General features: G+C 39.8%; 1 long non-coding RNA gene across 1 annotated transcript in view; it reads left to right on the top strand.

Annotated features, from left to right (window-relative positions):
• The first annotated feature begins 205 nt into the window (after window positions 1-205).
• LOC112605198 overlaps window positions 206-19,124 on the top strand; it is a 40,280-nt gene continuing 21,361 nt past the window's right edge. Inside the window, exons 1-2 of the long non-coding RNA XR_003115373.1 lie at window positions 206-529; window positions 4,688-4,838. This is a non-coding gene — a long non-coding RNA (uncharacterized LOC112605198). The remainder of the gene's footprint in view (window positions 530-4,687; window positions 4,839-19,124) is intronic.

Raw genomic sequence — 19,124 nt, 5'->3', positions numbered from 1 at the left:
TTTTCAGGTTCAGGAATTATGCTAAAACCCAAGAGTCATTATGGAATGTCTGTATATTTGATTTCCAAAGCTCCAGATAGATTTTAATGTGTTCAATATTATACCACTGTACTCCCCAAACTATTTCTGTATCCTCAGAGACATGTCCAAATAGCAGGCCTCTGTGTCTTCTGCTTAGTGAAAAGTGTGAATAATAGCTCCAAAAAGAATATATTTATAATATATAGTTTTTTTTTTACTTTAACATATGTTCCCACATAGCCAAATGATTCAACTCAGTACAGTTAACAACTTAGAAAGGGATTCATTGAATTTTCCAGGTCTCTTCATGGCCAGAGTTGCTTTGTAAGGAGACCCTAAATGTGGAATAATCAACATGTTAAAGTAATCTAGATGTTTATGATTTGATAACTCTTTGGTGCATTGTTTAACAACATGTTTTCAATTTACTTTCCTTCAAATAGCTCCAAATAACCCCGTGATTTTGGATGATTGATTATGGGAATGCTGCTTTTACTGTACATCCAAGGTAATTTTAAAATTACATCTTCTTTTCATTGTTAAGGGGTAAAATCATTTGCAGGTCTTGACATGATTTATCAGAGATAGAGGGACGAAGGGTCAGTCCTGGTCTCACTCTACTAGGACATTATTATGTGATCCCAGAAGGAAAGCACGCAGCTCTGTGGAAGCTGGGTTCTAGTTCCAACATGTCAATAATCAGTTCTGTGGCCCTAGAAAAGTCGTCAACTTCCTGGGCCTCACTTTCCTTCCATATGAAAACCAACAAAACAATTCAAATTGACACTTCTTCCCTAGAGATTCTGATTCATTATAAGTGGAGATGGGCCCAGAAATCTGTATTTTCTGCTTAAGAACCTGATGTTTATAATCAGACCCGTTTGGAAAACACTAGATTAAATAGCTTCTAAGTCCAAGTCTAAAATTGTACAACTCTAGACCCAAGATTTTCTGTTCTCCAGACATTTTTTCTTTCAATATAACTATTGGATTTTGTAAAATTATTTATCCATCTTAATGAAAAAATCTTACTTCACAGTGACTGATGCCTGTTTTTCTCAGGCACTGTGCTCATGCTTGTATGTAAATGACCTGTTTAATCCTACTAAGAACTTCACATTGTCAGTATGTTAGTATGGTTATTAATCCTAGACGCTGCAACAGACAAACTCCCCAATCTCAGGTGCTTAACAAAGTAAAGATGTATTTCCTGCATATATAAAATCCTCCTTCACCTTGTAACTATGCCGTCCGAAACACATGTTCTTTATAGAAAGACAGGGACACTCTGAATGATACCTATCTCGACACTTCTGTTCACAGTTCATTGGTTAAAATATCATATAACCTGATCTAATTGAAAGGCAGGGAAATATACAGGAAGATATACACATCTGGTGAGCAAAATCATTCACAGTAGAGAAGCTAGATTTCACAGTTTAAGAAACTGCAGCTCAGGAAGGCTCATTAAGAGTAGGGTGGGACTGGCCGGGCGCGGTGGCTCACATCTGTAATTCTAGCACTTTGGGAGGCCAAGGCAGGCAGATCACAAGGTCAGGAGATCGAGACCATCCTGACTAATACGGTGAAACACCATCTCTACTAAAAACACAAAAAATTAGCTGGGCATGGTGGCGGGTGCCTATAGTCCCAGCTACTCAGGAGGCTGAGGCAGAAGAGTGGCATGAACCTGGGAGAGGCGGAGCTTGCAGTGAGCTGAGATTGCACCATTGCACTCCAGCCTGGGTGGCAGAGTGAGACTTGCCTAAAAAAAAAGGGGGGGGGGGTAGGGTGGGACCATACTTGAAGAATGTCACTTGCCATTTCATTCAAAAAAAGAAGGTAGAGTTTCCAATAACAGAATGTATATTTTTCCTTAGAGAGAAGATTTATTTTCCAAATACATAAATAGAGAAATGATATTGTTAAAGTTGTCCTTGGTACTGTGTCTTTGCATGCTGAAATCGAAAGACATCTCCCTCCTTCAAGCAGGCAGATATTCCTAATAAGTGGCCATGGGGTCTAAGGAGATTGACTTTGCTGTAGTCTACTGTGAGTGTGACTCACTCATGACAACGAAATAGGGATCTCCAGATGTCAAAAATCATTCTTTCAGCTTAGCTTTTTCAAACACTTCTCATCACAGATCATTTCTTCACAACTGAACCCGTGAAATAACAGCTTTGCCCATTCAGAGCACACCTGTCATAGATAGACACTGTTTTCTTTCCGTCAATTTTTTGATGCTGAGAAACCTCTCAATAATTCAACAATTAATTGTAAGGGTGTGGAGGGACTCCAAGATCTGTGGCAACAGAATTCGGGATGATAGGTCTTGTGTTGGAAGAGCCTCTAGTCTGCAGCAAAACAAACAAACAAAAAATCACAATAGCAAAGACACGGGATGGTGCCATCATCAGTGTACGTCTGAATTAATGAGGCCTAGAGAAGGAAACAGGTACTTCTGCTGGCTTGAGGAGTCAGGAAGGGCAGGCGAGAGAGAGAGAAAGAGAGAGAGAGAGGATGATGATTGATACAGGTCTGCATGGATGAGGTGTCATCGGTCAGATATATGGAGGGGGGCAGAAGTTGGAATGCATTCCAGGGGAGGGGAGAACTTGAGCAGGAACGTTTAGGTAGCAGAGTCTTAGCATTTGGGATAATGCAGTGGGCAGGTGATGGCTAGAAATATGGCTTGAGCTAAATGTTCAAAAATCTAAGTATCGTACAAAGGAGTTTGGTCTTTACCCTATGTGCATTGGAGGCATCTGAGGTTTTTAACCAGGAGATAAAATATGTGCTGTGGAAGGATTATTTGGGTGTTCTGGAGAGATGGAATGCTGCAGTTGCACGACATCTCTGGATAAATCTAAACAACAGTGGAGCACTGACAGATAGTTAACTATGCCCCAATATCTATCTCATTCTGCTGATATATAATAATAGACATTCAAGCCAGGCATGTGACTATTCAGAAGCAGGATGAAGTTCTCAGGTTTTCTTACAGTTGGTATGGCCACGAAACTAAGTTCCAGTCAATGAGACTTCAGCTTGAAGACTGTGGCTGCTCCTGGATGTTTTGCTTAAAAGACCTCTGACACGCATGGAGGCATCTCTTGTCTTCTTGCTGCTACTTAGAATGCAAATGAGAGGTCTACGCATTTGGGCCACTTTTTGTCAAGGCCAAGTTGAATTGAAAAGGCCAGTTGATTTCTTCTTCATTTGAATTGCTTTCCCACTTTTGTTAAAAGTCAGTTGGGCTTACATGTGTGGGTCTATTTTTGGGTTCTCTGTTCTGTTCCATTGATCAATGTGTCTATCTCTCTGCCAAGAATGCATTGTGTTAAACACTGTGATTATATAGTCAGCTTTTATGTCAGGTAGAGTAATTCCTCCCAATTTATTATTCTGTCTCAAAACTCATGATCCATTTGAAGAAACACATTTTACTTCATAACCCAAAATACACATACATGTGTATGCATGTATACATGAAACATGTTTCATGAAAAACTTACATTGATTATTTCTGATATGGCCTAATTTTTTTCTAACCTATACTATTGTATTCTATTTCATTCTATTTTTTCATTCAAACATACTGGTCATGATACACTAAAATGACTTCATTATCATCTGATAGATCTCTTGATCTGCAGTTTAAAAAACACTCCACTGGAGGGAGAGGGTAGTGCATATTAACCATAAATCCATCATATCGCCCATAGATGAAACCTATAGTGAAAGCCTCCTTGGAGGTGGAACAAACAATGAAGCTGTCCCGCTGCACATCATGTTTCTTTTCACTTGGGAGAAGGGCTTGTAGGGAACATACAGCCCGTTTTTTTGAGGATGTTCTCACCAGGAAAAAAAAATTTCCAGTCTCTAAATATGGGATTGGTTTTCTTTAAAAATAAAAAAAAAATGCTCAATACAGAACTTAAAAACTGTAAAATGATATTCATTTTCATGCTAATCAGCAGACCAATTTTTCTTTACATATTGTCTTTTATCCTTATACTATACTGCTCTAAGAGTTATACGTTATAATTTCAATTTTCCATATGATGAAAATACAGATGCATAGAAGTTTAGTGATTTGCCCAGATTTGCATATCTGATTGGCAGCACAGGTCAGACTCAGATATGTGCCATGACCCTGAATCTCATGAATGAAACCAAACTGAGACCCTCCTCGTGGTCAAAAGTCAGGAGCCTGTAAAGGAGGGAGATGGACTCTTCCAGAAGGTTTGTAAGATTCTTCTGAAGATGACATAATAACTGCCGACATGGACCATGAAGCTGAGGGTGACACCCTGAGCTGCTTTCTTTTGGGTCTCCGAGAAAGCCTTCATGGAGTAGAGCCACCACACTAGCCCAAGACAGCTACAGCTGTTCTTCTACATGAGCAGAAAGAAAAACTTTTATCGGGTTTAAGTCACTGTTATTTTGGGTTTATGTTATTCACAGTTGAATCTAATCCTAACTGATACAACCACTATCCTGCAAAAACGGTGGCAAAAAAATATATATCACATATCCATCACATAAATCCACTTTTATAAGGAAATGAAGTCAAATTATTACCCCCAATAAAAAGGTGTTTCGCAACATGACCCAGGAATTTAGAAGGACCATTTGTTCACTATTTCTCCCTGTCTCACAGCTCTCGTGGCCTCAGCGGATAAGTATATGAGAGCACAGTTTTCCTGGTGTCAGAATATGAAGATCCAGGGAACAAAGAACCTCAAAGAACACCTGGATTGTCAAGGTTTGGCCGGCAGTGCACTTTCTCCAACCTTACAGTCACACACAAGGTGAAAAGCTCTCTTGTTTTCTCTTTTCTTAAGTTTTCTTAAAGAAGAAAGAAAAGGGACAAAGATAAGTGGAACTGAAGAAAAATGAAATATAAACAAACTACACTTTTCCCTGAACAGAAAAGCTCAATTAAGCAAAGACAGAGAGAAGAGACATGTAGGATGCTAATTTAAACCACAGCCCCATGTCTAATGCTTTTAGCCAAGGAAAGAAGAGAAAAGCAAAAACGAAATCTGAGTCAGAGGGAAGATGTCATGGTGAGTTTCAATGGGAAGAATTCCTTATTAATTCTAAAGAACATGATGCAACATGGATTTAATTATACAAGTCAACCCACCCACATTCCTCCGCTGCCTTTCACACACATGGGCTTCTGAGGATGATGAAAGGTGGGTGGGGAGAAAGGGATAAGGAGGCAAAGCACAGGATGGCTAGGGCCACTGAGAAGATGGCTCTACCCTAGAGCTCTGTGGCTGTGGCTTCACCCTCTCTAAACATGAGCCCCCGGTTGCCCAACTCCAGTTGCTGCAATGGCACCTGACCATGGCCTAGCTAATTCATTCACCTTGGGTCCGGGACAGTTCTGTGTTGCTCTATTTACTGTGAGGGAAACTTCTTAAGCCTTTGAGAAATGGAAAGAAGGAGGATAGATAGGAGCTTAAAAAAAAATCTCTCAGCTGCTTTTAATTTCCTATGGGAAACACAACGCAATCTCACCAAGTTTTTCCCTAAGAGCAAGTCTCCATTAAAACTCCGAAGAGTTTAAATGTTTTAGAAATTTGAAACACTACTCAGGTTTTCCTAAAGTTTCCTTGGGACTTTTAATCTATACTGTCATCAATACCCCAATCTCTGCACCAGCAAAATAATTTAAAATGTCCCATAACCAAGACCCCATTGTTTCTTCCTGCTTTTTCTTTCACTTTCAGATAATACCTGTGAGGGTCCTAGCTGAGAGAGACCCACTGACCATTCTGTGCTTTAGCTAACTATCTCTGGACAGTTTTAGACTTTTAAACTGAGGACATTCCACTTGGATAGAAAGCCATGATGGAACTATGAAGTCACAGGGCATCAGCATGAGGGTTCAGTTGCAGATAACAAAACAAACAAACACCCACTCTAGCTGTCTCAAGCAAAAGGAATGTGATGCAGGGAACTGCGTGCTTAGAAAACTTTTGAAAGGCTTTAGGCAGACTTCCATGAAAGACTCTCAGGACAGCACCACCGAACTTGTCTGTCAAAGTAGCTACTTCATCTCAACCAATTTTTGAAAGGTGATTTTCAAAAATTTTTCAATGACTCATTTTTAAAAACTAAAGTTATTTTGAGATAATTTGAGATTTGCATGCAAGTAAGTATTTAAGAAATAATACAGATTGCTGGCAAGATGGCCGAATAGGAACACCTCCACTTGGCAGCTCCCAGCGAGACTGACACAGAAGGTGGATGATTTCTGCATTTCCAACTGAGGTAACCAGTTCATTTCATTGGGACTGGTTGGACAGTGGGTATAGCCCATGGAGGATGAGCTGAAGCAGCCTGGGGCATCGTCTCACCTTGGAAGCACAGGGGGTTGGGAGTTCTCTCCCCTACCCAAGGGAAGCCATGAGGGACTGTGCCTGAGGAATGGAGCACTCCGGTCCAGATACTGCACTTTTCCTACAGTCTTCGCAACCTGCAGACTAGGAGATTCCCTCTGGTGTCTACACCACCAGAGCCCTGGGTTTCAAGCACAAAACTGGGCAGATGTTAAGGCAGACACCAAACTAGCTGCAGGAGATTTTTTTTTTTCCTCATACCCCGGTGGTGCCTGGAACGCCAGAGAGACAGAACAGTTCACTCCCCTGGAAAGGGGGCTGAAGCCAGGGAGCCAAGTGGTTTGGTTTGGCAGGTCCCACCCCCACAGAGCCCAGAAAACTAAGATCCATTGACTTGAAATTTTCATAGCCAGCACAACAGTCTGAGCTCAACCTGGGACACTCCAGCTCAGTGTGGGGAGGGGTGTCTGCCATTGCTGAGGCTTGAATAGGTGGTTTTACCTTCACAGTGTAAACAAAGACACCCAGAAGTTTGAACTGGGTGGAGCCCACTGCAGCTCAGCAAGGCCACTGTGGCCAGACTGCCTCTCTGGGCAGGGCATCTCTGAAAAAAAGGCAGCATCCCCAGACAGGGACTTATAGATAAAACCCTCATCTCCCTGGGACAGAACTCCTGGGGGAAAAGGTGGCTGTGGGTGCAGTTTCAACAACTTAAATGTTTCTGCCTGCCAGCTCTGAAGAGAGCAGCGGATCTCCCAGCACAGCGTTTGAGCTCTGCTAAGGGTCAGACTGTCTCCTCAAGTGGGTCCCTGACCCCTATGTATCCTAACTGGGAGACAACTCCCAGTAGGGGCTGACAGACACCTCATACAGGAGAACTCTGACTGACATCTGGCAGGTGCCCCTCTGGGGCAAAGCTTTCAGAGAAAAGAATAGGCAGCAATCTTTGCTGTTCTGCAGCCTCCGCTTGTGACACCCAGGCAAACAGGGTCTGGAGTGGACCTCCAGAAAACTCCAGCAGACTTGCAGCAGAGGGGTCTGACTGTTAGAAACCCCATATGAAGGTTACCAACATCAAAGACCAAAGGTAGATAAATCCATGAAGATGGGGAGAAACAAAAATTCCAAAAACCAGCTTCTCCTCCAAAGGATCACAACTCCTCACCAGCAAGGGAACAAAACTGGACAGAGAATGAGTTTAATGAATTGACAGAAGTAGGCTTCAGAAGGTGGGTAATAACAAACTCCTCCGAGTTAAAGCAGCATGTTCTAACCCAATGCAAGGAAGCTAAGAACCCTGAAAAAAGGTCAAATTGTTAACTAGAATAACCAGTTTAGAGAAGAACATAAATGACCTGATGGAGCTGAAAAACACAGCACAGGAACTTCGTTCATAAGTATCGAAAGCTAAATCGATCAGGCAGAAGAAAGGATATCAGAGATTGAAGACAAACTTAATGAAATAAAGCAAGAAGACAAAATTAGAGAAAAAAGAATGAAAAGGAATGAACAAAGACTCCAAGAAATATGGGGCTATGTGAAAAGACCAAATCTCTGTTTGATTGGTGTACCTGAAAGTGACAGGGAGAATGGAACCAGGTTGGAAAACACTCTTCAGGATATTATCCAGGAAAACTTCCCCAACCTAGCAGGATAGGCCAACATTCAAATTCAGGAAATACAGAGAACACCACAAAGATACTCCCTCGATAAAAGCAACCCCAAGACACATAATTGTCAGATTCACCAAGGTTGAAATGAAGGAAAAAATGTTAAGGGCAGCCAGAGAGAAACATCGGATTACCCACAAAGGGAAGCCTATTAGACTAACAGTGCATCTCTCAGCAGAAACCCTACAAGCCAGAAGAGAGTGGGAGCCAATATTCAGCATTCTTAAAGAAAATAATTTTCAACCCAGAATTTTGTATCCAGCCAAACTAAGCTTCATAAGTGAAGGAGAAATAAAATCCTTTACAGACAAGCAAATGCTGAGAGATTTTTGTCACCACCAGGCCTGCCTTACAAGAACTCCTGAAGGAAGCATTAAACATAGAAAGGAACAACCAGTACCAGCCACTGCAAAAACATACCAAACTGTAAAGACCATCAACACTATGAAGAAACTGCATAACTAACAGACAAAATAACCAGTTAGCATAATAATGATAGGATCAAATTCAGACATAACAATATTAACATTAAATTTAAATGGGCTAAATGCCACAATTAAAAGACACAGACTGGCAAATTGGATAAAGAGTCAAGACCCATCAGTGTGCTGTATTGAGGAGGCCCAACTCATATGCAAAGATACACATAGGCTCAAAATAAGGGGATGGAGGAAGTGGAAAGCAAAAAGCAAAACAGAACAAACAAATAAAACAAACAAATGAACAAACAAAAAACAAAAACAGGAGTTGCAATCCTGGTCTCTCATAAAGCAGACTTTAAACTAACAAAGATCAAAAGAGACAAAGAAGGGCATTACGTAATGGTAAAGGGATCAATGCAGTAAGAAGAGCTAATTATCCTAAATATATATGCATCCAATACAGGAGCACCCAGATTCATAAAGCAAGTGATTAGAGACCTACAAAGAGACTTAGACTCCCACACAATAACAATGGGAGACTTTAACACTTACTGTCAATATTAGACAGATCAATGAGACAGGAAATTAACAAGGATATTCAGGACTTGAACTCAGCTCTGAATCAAATGGACCTAATAGACATCTACAGAACTCTCCATCCCAACTCAACAGAATATACATTTTTCTCAGCACCTCATCGCACTTATTCTAAAATTGACCATGTAATTGGAAGTAAAACACTCCTCAGCAAATGCAAAAGAATGGAAACCGTAATAAACAGTCTCTTAGACCACAGTGTAATCAAATTAGAACTCAGAATTAAGAAACTCACTCAAAACTGCACAACTACATGGAAACTGAATAAGGAGCTCCTGAATGAATACTGGGTAAATAATGAAATGAAGGCAGGAATAAAGATGCTCTGAAACCAATGAGAACAAAGACACAATGCAACAGAATGTCTGGGACACATTTGAACTAGTGTGTAGAGGGAAATTTATAGCATTAAATGCCCACAAGAGGAAGTAGGAAAGATCTAATATCACAATTAAAATAACTAGAGAAGCAAGAGCAAACAAATTCACAAGCTAGCAGAAGACAAGAAATAACTAAGATCAGAGCAGAATTGAAGGAGATAGAGACACAAAAAATCCTTCAAAAAAAAAAAAAAAAAAATCAATGAATCCCAGAGCTGGTTTTTTGAAAAGATCAAGAAAATATAGACCACTAGCCAGACTGATAAAGAAGAAAAGAGTGAAGAATCAAATAGACACAATAAAAAATGATAAAGGGGATATCACCACTGATCCCACAGGAATACAAACTACAAACAGAGAATACTATAAACACCTCTACACAAATCAACTAGAAATCTTGAAAATCTAGAAGAAATGGATAAATTCCTGGACACATACACCCTCCCAAGTCTAAACGAGGAGAAGTCTAATCCCTGAATAGACCAATAAAAGGTTCTTAAATTGAGGCAGTAATTAGTAGCCTACAAACCAAAAAAAAAAGTCCAGGACTAGACGGATTCACAGCTGAATTCTATCAGAGATACAAAGAGGAATTGGTACCATTACTTCTGAAACTATTCCAAACAACAGCAAAAAAGGGACTCCTCCCTAACTCATTTTATGAGGCCAGCATCATCCTGATAGCAAAACCTGTCAGAGGCAAAACAAAAAAAGAAAATTTCAGGCCAATATCCCTCATGAACATCAATGCGAAAATCCTTAATAAAATACTGGCAAACAGAATCCAGCAGCATATCAAAAAGCTTATCCACCAGGATCAAGTCGGCTTCATCCCTGGGATGCAAGGCTGGTTCAGCATACACAAATCAATAAATGTAATCCATCACATAAACAGAACCAATGACAAAAACCACATGATTATCTCAATAGATGCAGAAAAGGCCTTCAACAAAATTCAACAGCCCTTCATACTAAAAACTCTCAATAGACTAGGTATTGATGGAACACATCTCAAAATAATAAGAGCTATTTATGACAAACCCACAGCCAATATCATACTGAATGGGCAAAAGCTGTAGGCATTCCCTTTGAAAACCAGCACAAGACAAGGATGCCCTCTCTCACCACTCCTATTCAGCATATTATTGGGAGTTCTGGCCAGACCAATTAGGCAAGAGAAAGAAATAAAGAGTATTCAAATAGGAAAAGGGAAGTCAAATTGTCTCTGCTTGCAGATACATGGTTGTATATTTAGAAAACCCCACTGTCTCAGCCCAAAATCTCCTTAAGCTGATAAGCAACTTCAGCAAAGTCTCAGGATACAAAATCAACGTACAAAAATCACAAGCATTCCTATACACAAATAACAGACAAACAGAGAGCCAAATCATGAGTGAACTCCCATTCACAATTGCTATAAAGAGAATAAAATACCTAGGAATCCAACTTACAAGGGATGTGAAGGAATTCTTCAAAGAGAACTACACACAACTGCTCATCAAAATAAAAGAGGACACAAACAAATGGAAGAACATTTCACGCTCATGGATAGGCAGAATCAATATCGTGAAAATGGCCATACTGCCCAAGGTAATTTATAGATTCAATGCCATCCCCATCAAGCTACCAATGACTTCCTTCACAGAATTGGAAAAAACTATTTTAAACTTCACATGGAACCAAAAAAGAGCCTGCATAGCCAAGACAATCCTAAGCAAAAAGAACAAAGCTGGAGGCATCATGCTACCTGACTTCAAACTATCCTACAAGGCTACAGTAACCAAAACAGCATGTTACTGGTACCAAAACAGAGATGTAGACCAATGGAACAGAACAGAGGCCTCAGAAATAATACCACACATCTATAACCATTTGATCTTTGACAAAGCTGACAAAAGCAAGCATTGGGGAAAGGATTCCCTATTCAATAAATGATGTTGGCAAAACTGGCTATCCATATGCAGAAAACTGAAACTGGACCCCTTCCTTACACCTTATACAAAAATTAACTCAAGATGGATTAAAGACTTAAACATAAGACCTAAAAGCATAAAAATCCTAGAGGAAAACCTAGGCAATGCCATTGAGGACATAGGCATGGACAAAGACTTCATGTCTAAAACACCAAAAGCAATGACAACAAAAGCCAAAATTGACAAATGAGATCTAATTAAACTGAAGAGCTTCTGCACAGCAAAAGAAACTATCATCAGAGTGAACAGACAACCTACACAATGGGAGAAAATTTTTGCAATCTATCCACCTGACAAAGGGCTAATATCCAGAATCTACAAAGAACTTAAACAAATGTACAAAAACAAAAACAAAAAAAACCATCAAAAGTGGGCAAAGGATATGAATAGACATTTCTCAAAAGAAGACATTTATGCAGCCAACAAATACATGAAAAGAAACTCTTCATCACTGGTCATTGGAGAAATGCAAATCAAAACTGCAATGAGGTATCATCTCATACCAGTTAGAATGATGATCATCAAAAATTCAGGAAATAACAGATGCTGGAGAGAATGTGGAGAAATAGGGATGCTTTTACACTGCTGATGGGAGTGTAAAGTAGTTCAACCATTGTGGAAGACAGTGTGGCGATTCCTTAAGGATCTAGAACTAGAAATACCGTTTGATCCAGCAATCCCATTACTGGGTATATACCCAAAGGATTATAAATCATGCTTCTATAAAGGCACATACATACATATGTTTATTGTGGCACTATTCACAATAGCAAAGACTTGGAACCAACCCAAATATCCATCAATGATAGACTGGATAAAGAAAATGTGGCACATATACACCATGGAATACTATGCAGCCATAAAAAGGATGAGTTCTTGTCCTTTTCAGGGACATGGATGAAGCTGAAGAGCATCATTCTCAGCAAACTAATGCAAGGACAGAAAACCAAGGACGGCATGTTCTCACTAATAAGCGGGAGTTGAACAATAAGAACACATGGACACAGGGAGGGGAACATCACACACAGGGGCCTTTCAGGGTGTGGGGAGCTAGGGGAGGGATAGCATTAGGAAAAACCTAATGTAGGTGATGGGTTGATGGGTGCAGCAAACCATCATGGCACATGTATACCTATGTAACAAAACTGCACATTCTGCACATACACCCCAGAACTTAAAGTATAATAAATAAAATAAAATAAAGAAATAATACAAGCTGTGTGTGGCGGCTCACGCCTGTAATCCTAACACTTTGGGAGGCCAAGGCGGGCTGATCACCTGAAGTCGAGAGTTCAAGACTAGCCTGACTGACATTGAGAAACCCCATCTCTACTAAAAATACAAAATTAGCCAGGCGTGGTGGCGCATGCCTGTAATCCTAGCTACTCTGGAGGCAGAAGAATTGCTTGAACCCAGGAGGCAGTGAGCTGAGATTATGCCATTGCACTCCAGCCTGGGCGACAAGAGTGAAACTCTGTCTCAGGAAAAAAAAAAAAAGAAAGAAAAGAAAAGAAAGAAAGAATACAGAAATTCTAGGCACTTTATACTCTGTTTCCCCCAATGACAATGTCTTACAAAACCATAACATAATACACTATCACAACCAGGATATTGACATTGGTACGATCTACTTGTCTAATTCAAACTCCCCTGGTTTTAGTTGTACTTATGTGCATGTGTGTGTGTGTGTTTAGTTATTTGCAATTTTATCACTTGTTTAGATTTGTGTATCTGTTACCACAGTCAAGACATAGACCAGGCACCACGTTGGGCTCAAAAGCCGGAGATGACTATAAAGAATGGTAACGGGCTATCTTGAGTGGTTTGTAAGATGGCTCCAGAGGTGATTTCTACTGGAATCCTGGAAGAGTTTTTGCTGTGGCACTTTTTTGTGATAATTATATAGCCTCCATAGCAACTCAGACTGAACTTCTGCCATGATTTTGGTGTCTGTATGTTTAAGATAAAGCTAATATTTTGTTATTTCTCCTGGTTTTATTTCATTTCTGGACTAATAATTATTGGCCCTTGTGCTTGGGTGCCAAGGGCTGTGATAGTGGAGACAGAGTTTCTGCTCTGAAGGGCTCATAGTAGGAAGAATCATTATCATAGAACCCACTTTATTTTTATTTTTACTCCCATGAAAGTATCAAATTTTGCTCATTTTGGCTCTCACTTGCTCCCTTGCTCCAGCACCCCCAGAGTCTTGGTCCCATTGAATCCTCTGGGCTCATTCCTTCTCCAGCAGCCTTTCTATTCCCATCCACCTTCTTGGAGCTTCAGAGTTCATTTTATTTCTCATAAAGAATTAACATATTCCAGTTCCAGCCAATCTTATTTCCCACCTCTTTCCAAGAGTCATGTGTGAAAACTGCAAACTCCACTCAGAGTGTCCACTCCATGCCCTAAGAGTAGACATTGACCATAGCAAGAGTGAGGAGCATTGGAACAGAGAAGACACTGCAAAATAACAACTACAGTCGCTATGCCTGCCATAGAAAACTTCTCTCCCTGAGTCACCACTGTCTCTTAAATTCAGTTATATCTTTCTTCAAGAGTAAGCTCAAAACTGCATTATCTAAGAATCTTTATTTATCCCACCCAATTTAGTCTCTCATTTCATCTTGGACAATCACTATTTTATAAAGTTCCCTTCTGATTCCTACATTCCTCACATCACTGTCTTGCTCAAAACCTATTAAGTCATCACTGCTGAAAAGACTCTACCTCATTATTATGGCACTCAAGGCCCTCTTCAATCTGTATTCAACTATTCTTTGTAGGCTCATTCAATAACCTTTCTGCAAACATCCTATGCTCCTTCATTACAAAAGCACTTGCCATTTCCTATAATGTGCCATGCAATTTTGAATTATGGCTTTGTGCATTTTGATCCCTAAGGCTGAAAGTACCGTCATACTTTTTTGGCCAATCAAATCTTACCCCAAGACTACTCAAATGGCTCCTACTTAATGAGGCCTTTCCTGATTTACCTTTCCCTTCTTGATCCCTGTTGGGAACCTATAATCAACTGTGCTTTGACACGTGTAGTAAATCAATTGTAATGTAGCTGGTGAGTATTTGATGCATCCACTGAAGAGCGAGCATAGGAAGGAGGCTTGAGTATGGTTCATGTTTCTATCTGTAGAACCTCACACAGGTATGGAGGGGCACAGTGGAAAGGAATAGGAAATATTCGCTGTTTAAACCAGAGAAATTCTGGAACATACTGCATACTACTAGAATTTTTATTAAGATTTAGGTATCTGGAAGAAATGGTTTAAAGGAGGTCTGGGGCTTGAGGACTGGGACCCTATGTCACTGGGGTTACAATCTTGAAACAAAAGAAGGTAAAAATCTGCTTTAGTGTCTGAGGAAGTCCTAGAAATTAGTAAACTCATTTTGAACTGGAATATAATTAAGTAAGGTTCAGAGGCCCTATTTTGAAACACTGGAATTTCAGAGAAAAAATATGCTTGAGATGAAATACAGTAATTTCACTTCGTTATCCTTGAAGCAGATTCCTGGTAACTCATTTCAAGTTTTTGTGTTGTAGGATGACAATACCTGAAAGTTCAGAAAGCCTTTTACAAAGTCTCATCAGTGACTATAATTCCTAGGATAACTATTCCAAGATTTGGGACACCTTTGAGTGATGGCAAAAACAAGAGTAATGGTAGTTCCAACAGCAAGAGCAGTTTCAGAGGTGGCAAGAGCAGCAGCAGATTGGCTTAGGGGCCCACAGGGAAACTAGCAGCAATGGTGATACCACCACTGACTGAACACCTACTGTGAGCATGAAAAGTTGCCAGATGCCTAATAGACATTATAGTTAACCTTCATAACTATAATTTAAAATATATATAATCCATTTTTTGCAAATAAAGACACTGTCTCAAAATGAGGAGGTAACTTGCTTAGATTCATATTGTTAAGTAGTAGCAGAATTTGGATTCGCTATTAAGCCCATGGTCTTCCTGCCATATCACAATTTCTCTTAAAAGTGAGAATACTTGAAAGGACATATGTCCCAAGAAATTTTAGAGTATAATGGTGCTGAGTGAAACTGTTGCTGTTGCTATTCATGTCAGAATCATTAAGGCTGGCACAGTCTTGCGATACCAGTAGGTCTAAAATAAGTGGTCGAATTAAATTGAAAGGAACTGATAGTAATGCCACAGTCTAATCCCACTATCTTCACCCACAATGTGTTTAGGAGTCTTCTCTGCCTCATTTAAAATGTATTTCCAGCATTCTTCACTTGGTGGGAGAAGTTCCCAGAGTTACCTCTCAAGAAGGAAAGTAACCATTAAATGTGCCACTGGTTTTTGGAGGGTTGGAGGGAGGCTAACTAGAACCCATCAATGGTTAACCTCAACAGGAAGAGGAAAGAATGATTGTAGTTATTAATGTGGTTTAGATAAGTCTGGCTCAGCAAACTGGGAATCTGAGGCTAAGAAAAACAACAACAACAAACACATGCCCAGTACTGCCATTTTGTCCTCCCTTTCTCTGGGGTCACTCCTGAATCACCCACAAACATCTTCCCTATGCTTCTACCAATCTCAGCAAAGAGCTCTTCAACCATTTCATTGATTTGGTCCACTCTATCATGACTACTTTTGCCATGGTCTTCTCTTGTTCACCTCCCCATCTTTTCATGGGCTGTTGGGGTCACTTGACTTTAGCCCCTCTCCTAGATTTTAGAACTATCCTTAATTGAAGGTATATCCAATTCCATGATCTAACTCTTAGGTATTTTCTAGAAGAAAGTCTCTAAGAGCAAGGTGGATTTTAAGCTTACAATACACATGTTGATCTAGAGCTTACTTAAAAAAAATTCTAAGCCTTTTCTAATACATATTTATGACCAAATTACAGGATAAAATAAAGTGTAGAATTCTTATCATGAGTTGGTGCTAGTCATGGGAGCTGATAGCTTAAGTGGCCAGCAGGTGGTCTCTTTTCAGCAGTCATCATGCCAAACCTATCCATGGAGGGTGTAGTTGGAAAAAAATCCCAGCTGCAATCTCTTAGGCATTTCAGCATTCTAAGCACTAACAAAATTAGAGACTGTAAAGATTCCTTGTGAACAATCCATATTTTAGGGCTAAGGGTTTCTAGAATTTTGGACAAGAGATGTCAGTTTCAGAGGCCCTGGTAAGTTTATAGATCTTTGAAAGTGAATTTGACCCTCTCTTCTTGATTCTAAGCAGTATTGGGATACATGGTACAAAGAGATGCCACAGGAGACTTTTCAGAGGAACATGATCATACCAAGGTGTCTTCTATCCTATCTTTACTGCTGTCCTCCTTAGCCTCTCCAGTTCTTATTGTCTACTTCCCATGGTGTAGTCTGCTACTAATGAATTCTCTGAGTTTTTATTTTCAACAATTTTACTTGTATTTCCAACAATTAGCTGTCTTTTACACAATTTTCCAATGTTCACTTTCTACTCTGTAACGTGGGTCCTCTATTTGCCTGTAATCTTCGGCAGTTTGGAGGCATGTCTGGCTCTAGTGTTCTACCTTCCTTAATCTAGCTTCAGTGAGTTAGCAGTTGATTATATTTTCTGAGACCCACCATGTCTCACGGACTTCAGTCCTAGTTCCAGTTAAGATTTGGTTTTCCAAATAGGAAAATGACTCCTTATTTTAATATATCCTCCTGGCTACTTATGGGAGGGAGGTCGCAGAGAAGACATGGGAAGTTTTTAGGGGTAACATAAACAGAGGAGACTATTGAGCCTTCTCTATTTACTGAGTTTCTGCAGGTCATTCTCTTTTAGCTGGCAACGTCTGTGAACTGGCTTTGCCTGCCATACAGAAAGCTGACTTTTCTTGTACCAACCACACTTTTCTCCTTCATCTATTTACGGTTCACACACTTTCCCAACCTAACCCTCCTGTTTTATATCATTTCACTCAGTCATCACTTCCACTCTTCCACTAAAAGACTTTCTGTTTACTTTTACCAAATCACATGATATGAGATAAATGTTCAAATCCTTATTTATGGGCATTTAAAGATTGCAACACTCCTTTTACAAGGCAGCTATTTGATTCCAGTATGGATAAGCTACAAAGCTAGAGTTGGCCTCCATCGTGACTTGCAAAATGAAGGGCACTGAAGTTATTTTTACTCATAAAAAGGTAAATAATGAGGCACAGACCTGGAAACAAACAGAACCAGAGTGTACCCTGCAGAATGCCAGGATGGTCTATTGGAGTGACATCACTATAGCGGTACAGTCACAGTGGGAGAATCAGTATAGATTCCCAAATTCTGTGAGCTGTTAGCCAATTATATTGCCTAATCAAACTTGTCTACAGTAACAACACTTAAAACAAGTGCTAACATTTATTGAATGTTTAGGACAGTTCTGGCACTACACAGACATTTTTCATCTAATCCTCACAACTACCATTAGGAATAATTTCCATTCTACAGATAAGGACACTAAAGCCCAAAGCAGTTATACCACTTGCCCCAGATCACACAGTCAGAAAATGGCAGAGCTAGGTGTGTTAGTCTGTTTTGAATTGCTATAAATTAATACCTAAGACTGAGTAATGTATAAAGAAAAAAAGTTTATTTTGGCTCATGGTTCTGCAGGCTGTACAGGAAGCATTGTGCCAGCATCTGCTTCTAGTGAGGGCCTCAGAGAGCTTACAATCATGGTAGAAGGCAAAGAGGAAGCTAGAGTGCCACGTGGTGAGAGGGAGCAAGAGAGGAAGAGGAGGAGGTGCCAGAGTCCTTTAAAGAAGCAGCTTACCTGTGAACTGATTACTATGAGGATGGCACGAAGTCATTTATAAGGGGTCCACACCCATGACCCAGACATCTCCTACTAGGCCCCACCTCCAATACTGGGGATCACATTTCAATATGAGATTTGGAGGCAACATAACATTCAAGCTGTATTACTTGGGTTAAAACCCAACCCTCTGGCTCTAGAGTCCCTGCCCTCAGCCATAGTGCTCTGCCACTTCTCCAAGGATAGGTCTCCATTCCGTTCCCCATACATGAGCCAGAGCTCACTGTCACTCAAGGGAGCCATTTCTATCGCTTCACAGAAATTTCAGGATGCCTTTCCTCATGTTGAACTAAAATCTGCCTGCCCATAATTCTTCAGTTGGGTCTTTTTCTACTTTCAGATCCATCCAGAATATTTTGTTCTTGTTGTTTCTTATTTTCTTTTAACAACCTTTAGAGATCTGAAGATATAAATTGACCCTCCAATTCATACCTGAATATTATTTTTGTGGTTAGTGAAAATAATCTTATCCTGATATAAACTGTTACATCGAGTAATGAAACAGCTCTCTACCTTTCCAGCTAGTGGTTGGCAAAATAGGTCCACAATGGAGTGTAAAGTGCTTGAGGAGTAATCTCAAGGCGATAAGCTATGCTGATAAAAATTTACATAGTTATCCACAGTGTTGTTTATATTAACCACAAATTATAAATAACCTGTGTCCAAAATAATGGAATTTATAAATAGATTATAATTTATCCATGTGATAAAATACACATTCATTAAAATTTATGCTTTCAAATTACACTTAAGGATGAGATATTCTCAGAATAATGTTAATTTTGAAAAGTAGGATTTAAAACAATATTTGGAGTGTTGTCCTAGTTTTGAAAAAACCATGCAAAAAGAAAAAAATACTAGTGAATACATGCAAAAATACATAG

This window comes from Theropithecus gelada, chromosome 13, assembly GCF_003255815.1.
Source record: "Theropithecus gelada isolate Dixy chromosome 13, Tgel_1.0, whole genome shotgun sequence".
NCBI lineage: Eukaryota > Metazoa > Chordata > Mammalia > Primates > Cercopithecidae > Theropithecus > Theropithecus gelada.
The sequence above is the reverse complement of the archived record's forward strand: the minus strand, read 5'-3'. Positions and strand labels throughout refer to the sequence as shown.